The following is a 6,026-nucleotide window of genomic DNA, read 5'->3' as shown; positions in this document are numbered from 1 at the left end:
TGGCGCGTGAGGGCGAGGGAGCCCAAGGCCAGGCGGCGGGTTGATGCGGTGCTTTGGAGACCGAACGGAGATGCAGCCGTGGCAAAGGGGCCACGGACAATCCGGCGAAGGACGACAGTGTTTTAACGTCAGGCGCTCAGGAACCGGCGGGCACGGCAGAGGAGGTGAAGGTAGGCGAGTCCAAAGTGGCCCGGCACCGGCCGCCGGCCGCGGCTTTAAGGCGGCAGAAAATGCATAGAGCCGGTTTGAAGACGAAGAGACAGCCCGCCAGCAACGGATGTTGAGGTGGACACCGGTTCGCTGTGCTCGGCGGCCGGCGACTCAATGCGGAGGCCGGCGGGATGGCGAATAGGTGATGACCAGAGGCCACGAGCAGACAGGCAGGACGGGGGTGATCCGGCGACTCGAGATGGCACGACGACTTGAGGCAGGCGGAGGCGGACAGAAATAGAGCTTCAGTTATGGATTCAGCTATACCCCTGCCGCAAGTGGACATGTCGGATCCAAAACGGGCCACTGCGGCAGAGGCGAGTCAATAACCCGCGGCGCTGTGTGTACGGTGGAAGAGTCCGGTTTGCTGCCTTATCCTTTTCCGGGTCGTGATCACTTAGCTTTTGATGTTGGATGGTTCCACGTAGGATTACCCCTCCTTTGATTTGACTGGTCAACCTTATCTTCACATAGAAAGTAACAACCACGAAACTCCTTCGGTTTGCCGGACGCCGCCGCTACGGAATTTCCTTGAGACTAACACCGCAGCAGAAATCTCGTGTCCATTAACTTGTAATTTGGTGAATCGGACTCGGCGGATCACCACGGTGCCTGTGGCGGCTTTACAATTTGCAACCCTAAAATCTTTTAATCGATCTTGTACGTCGTTCCGGCTGGTTGCCACGGAGATCATGTAGATCCTTCTAAACTGATTATTTTTCACCAGAAAAATTGCGATCTTCTCAAACCTTGGAAAAGATCCCTCCAAGAACTCAACACCACCGTGCGCGGGCCCCACGGTGGGCGCCAACTGTCGTGGATTTGTCACGGCAAATGTCCTTAGTGTCAGGACTTAGTCACGAGGCCAACGCATCTATGTGGTAGCTTGAAGGGGTTGATCGGGATCGAGAGATGCAACACAAGACAGGGATTTAGACAGCTTCGGGCCCCGGGAAACATCATCCGGTAAAAACCCTACATGCTGTTTGAGGCTAGGTCTCATTATCATCACGAGGGAGTCGCCGTAAACCGACTCTCCTCTTTGTGTCTAGCCCTAAGATTGTTTCTTCTTGCTTGTAGCTGGTCCCTCTTTGGGGAGCCCTGCCCCTCCTTATATATGTTGAAGGGGCGGTTTACATGACTAGTCCTAGTTGGATTAGGATTACTCTATTACAAGTGGAGTCCTAGTCTTGCTTCCTTTGTAAGAGAATATTCCTTGTGCTTTCCTCGTAAACCGGCCCACCATTAAACATGAACCGATCTTCTGGGCCATGGGCCTCGTCATCCATCTGACCCGCCCGCCGGGTTACTAATGAACCGTCAAGACTGGGCGGGTAGCCCGTGAACCGCCAAGCTCCGGGCGGGTTACCATTGAGTCGTCCAGTCCGGCCGGGTTATACTTCCGGCCGGTTTACGCCACGGGGTATATCCCCGACAATAACCACGAAGAGTTCATGGTACACGTGCATTATTATGCATCAACTAGTCTCTTGACCATGCAATCATGAACAAGGTAAGGTCATGACTAGGGGTATGCAGCATGGGTGGTTCACAACAAGTTTACCACCGTCATATTTCATCATCATGCAATCGGAAAAAGGGTACCGATGAACAAGAGGGGTGTCATGGTCAAAGGGCTGCTTGCCTTGATTGGCTTGTTCTTCGAGGTCTTCAAATCCTTCTCCTCCTTCTTCTTCAGCTACTTCGTCAAATACGGGATCTAAATGTCACAAGAAAATAACGGAAAAATAAGACAATAATAAAAACAGAAAAGTTAAAGTGCTCAAAAAAATGTCAACTTATTTTTGTAAAATACTAGGAGGAAAACTAAGAAGGGGAAAATTCTTAGTTTTGGATTTGGAGTCAGGGGGACAGAGTAATGGAATTTTAAACACGGATCTTATTGTTCAAATTTGAATTTAAATTTGAACAGTGCAGAAAAGTGCAGTGGATGTGTGTGAAAGGCACATCAATAAATAGGTGGGATTATTCTAAGATTTTAGGAGTTGGATTTATTGCATTTGGATAAATATTTTATCCTGAGGAATTTTTGGAAAAGTGACAGAAAAGAAAAAGGAAAAATGGCACTGTGCCATTGGGCCAGGAAGGCCACAGTGCAGCAGGCCCAGGGGGGAAATCGGCCCGCGCGAGGCCGCCATGTCGAAGGCGTAAAGGCAAAGTATGCCTTCAGCCGATGAGCGAACTGGTGCGCGCGCGTGCGTTTTTAAACCTGACGGGTGGATCCCACCCGTTAGGGCGTGAGGCTGACGGACAGGGCCCACGGCCGTCGTCGTCTACCTCCGTCCAGAGGCGACGGCGAGCTCGTCGGCGGCGATATAGGGCACGGGGGGATGCGTGGGTGGTACCGTTGGACTCGGGGGGATGTCACCGTTCGGGTGGTGGTGGAGGTGGTCGCCAGAGCAGCCTAGTTTGCCGGCGACGAGGTCACCCGGCGGAGGTGCTTCGAGCGTCGATGGTTCCGGCCGTTCCCGGCTGCAAAAAGAGTGGGGAAGAGAGGGGAAAGTGCCAGCGATGCTGCGCGGTTCCAGATCGAGAGAGAATGGGGACAAAGGAGGCATGTACCGCGCGAACACCGACGAGCCAAGGCGGCGGAGCTCGAGCTCGATCTCGAGCTCGGGCGGCTCTGGAGATGAATGGGGGGTGCGGGAGGTTGATTAGGAGTGTGGGGGAGCGACAGGGAGTGAGAGAGGGGCTCAGGGTCGCCTTATATAGGCTGGCCGAGGTCCACCGTAGGCGTGGCCTACGGGTGCCCACGGGATCGGCTCGGGTGGCCGTTAGAGAGGGAATGGAGGGCTCGGGGGTGTACATGGGGGTGGTCTAGGGTGCTAGGGAGAGATAGGTGGAGCGGGACGAGCTGCGGGCGGGCCTTAGGAGCGGCGCGAGCATTGGCCGAGCGGGGCGGCGTTCTGGCGTGAGCTGCAGGAGAGAGAGGAGGGCGCGGGAGCAAGTGGGCGGCCTACTGGCGTGGAGCGGACGTTGAGGGCATCGACTGGCGCGCGGGGGAGGCTTGAGGTGGTCAGGGGACGCGGCGTCAACGGTCGGGTGCCCTGCCAGGCGCTCCAGAGCGCGACTTTGGCCGGCATCTGCGGCTTTCCCGCGTCCGCGCGCGCCCACTTGTGTCTGGAGGCTGCAGGAGGTGTGGGCAAAAGTCTTGGGGAGCCTTGGATGCTCTGGAAAGCTGAGGGGAGAGAAGGAAACTGAGAGAGAGGGAGGAATCCACTGTCCAGAGAAGAAAAATGGGGTTCCACCCCCCTTCATCATTGCTTCCTCGGGCAGAAAAAGCACCCAGGTGATAGAGGGGGACTAGGAGGGGTTGTGGTAGAAAGTAAAACTCATGGAGATTAGTGGAAGAGGACCAAACTGGATTTTTGGTAAACTGGCAGAAGGTGTTTGATGCTGGTTTGGGCAAGTAGATGATCTCCATTTGTCATGAGACTCCACAGGGTAAAATGGTACATATAATTAGGGCCTTCCACAAATCTTGAGCTCATTTTGGCAAAGTTGCCAATGCAACTTTTGTAAACCCTAAAAATTAGCAGAAATGAACTTGTGCATATCTAGTTGAGTAAATCACTTCTCCTTGATGCACCAGTTGGTGTGGTGGCCTCATTTGGTCATGTGATCATGCTCACAAAAGTTGGGATCAAGGAGAGAAAGTTGGCAGTACAAAGTTGCTCAAATTTGATTCTGATCAGAGGGGGTTTGGGGGCATTTTGGTGAACCAAAATGACCTTAATTGAGAAGAGGCTTTGCAAGGTGATCAAAATATGCGTTTGAGACTTGCTGGATTTTCCTTGGATTTATTGGAAAATATTTATTGTAGAAATATTTCAAATACTTGAAATGGACAGAAATGGTTTTGGAGGGTTTTGCCCAATATTTTGAACATGACCATGTGTTGAAACTCTTATATATGGAAAATATATGTCCACTGAGTTTCCCTGATTTTTCTAAAATATTTTTGAAGCTTTTAAGTAATTTTAACCTATTAAAGACCATTTCTGGCCTAAAGAAAAAGCCTCTAAATAAAATAGGAAAATTACCTTTAAAGTTATATTTTTGTGGTTTATGGGAGTCCTATATCTAATAGGTTTCAAATATACTCTTTGAAATATTTTTCATACCCAAATCAAGTACTTGTAGTGCAAACCTCAATTCAGGGTTTTTGGAAAACTAATTTTTGAAAATACTATTTGGCCAAATTATTTTTGTAAGAAAATACTATATTGCACTATACACATGGCATGATCATTGGGCAGAAGTTTGGGGCAAGGAGATGAAGTATATAAGGTGGAGTTGTGTTGACTTTAAAGAGCACTTGAAAATCACAGAGAGAAAACCAACTCCAAATAAAAAGCCAAATAATGCAAAAGTTTTTGTTGGTCCAAATTTTCATGCTTTATTAATGCAAATGACATCTTACAAAACAGGGTGTGACAGACCTACCCCCCTTACAAGAATCTCGTCCCCGAGATTCCTAAACTAAGCTCTAAAAGAGATCGGGAAACTCGGATCTAAGGTAGTCTTCACGTTCCCAGGTGGCTTCTGCTTCAGTGTGGTTGCTCCACTGGACCTTGAAGTACTTGATGGTGCGGCTTTGAGTGCATCGTTCAGCCTCATCCAAACTGCAGATGGGCCTCTCACGATAATTCAAATCAGGTTGAAGGTCAATGGCTTGGTGATCGACGTCCTTGTAAAGCTCAGGCTTGTCTGGAACTTGGAGACACTTCCGGAGTTGTGACACGTGGAATATGTTGTGCACATCTGATAGTTTAGGTGGTAGTTCCAACTGATAAGCCACCTCTCCTCGCCGTGCAGTGATCTTAAATGGGCCAATAAATCTTGGTGCGAGCTTCCCTTAACGTGGAAACGCTTGGTTCCCTTAAGGGGGGTTACCCATAGGTACACATGGTCTCCGACTAGGAGGTTCACTTGTCGGCGACGAGCGTCAGCATAGCTCTTCTGTCTTGACTTGGCGGTCTTCAGACGCTCTCTGACTAGCTGCACTTGCTCTTCTGCTTCGCGGAGAATATCTGGTCCAAAGACTAGCCCCTCTCCGGTGTCTGACCAATTGAGGGGTGTGCGACAATTGCGCCCATATAACACTTCAAATGGTACCATCTGGAGACTTGATTGGTAACTATCATTATAGGAGAACTCAGCGAACGGAAGACAACCTTCCCATTTAGCTCCATATGCTAGGACACAGGCTCGGAGCATGTCTTCGAGAATCTGATTCACTCGTTCTGTCTCGCCTCCGGCCTGTGGGTGGAAAGCAGTGCTGAAAGACAACTTGGTTCCCATGGCCTCTTGGAACTTCTTCCAGAACCTAGAGGTAAACTGGGTTCCTCGATCTGACACAATCTCCTTAGGAACACCATGAAGACTTACGATTCTGTCGATGTATAGAGTCGCCAGCTGGTTGCCATCATAGGAAGTCTTGACAGGAATGAAATGGGCCACTTTGGTCAAATGGTCAACTATAACCCAGATGGAGTCATGACCCTTATTTGACCTGGGTAACCCAGTGATGAAATCCATTCCGACTTTATCCCATTTCCACTCGGGAACCTTGAGTGGTTGGAGCAATCCAGAAGGTCGCTGATGTTCAGCCTTGACCCTTTGGCATACATCACACTTTGCAACATAGGTGGCAATCTCCCTTTTCATCCCGTGCCACCATAATCTTTTCTTCAGGTCTTGATACATCTTGGTTCCTCCAGGATGGATGGAATACGGGGTGTCATGAGCTTCTTGCAAGATCAGATTCTTGAGCTCAATCTTGTTGGGCACGC

The sequence above is a fragment of the Triticum aestivum genome, chromosome 7B, assembly GCF_018294505.1.
Source record: "Triticum aestivum cultivar Chinese Spring chromosome 7B, IWGSC CS RefSeq v2.1, whole genome shotgun sequence".
Taxonomy (NCBI): Eukaryota; Viridiplantae; Streptophyta; class Magnoliopsida; order Poales; family Poaceae; genus Triticum; species Triticum aestivum.
The sequence above is the reverse complement of the archived record's forward strand: the minus strand, read 5'-3'. Positions refer to the sequence as shown.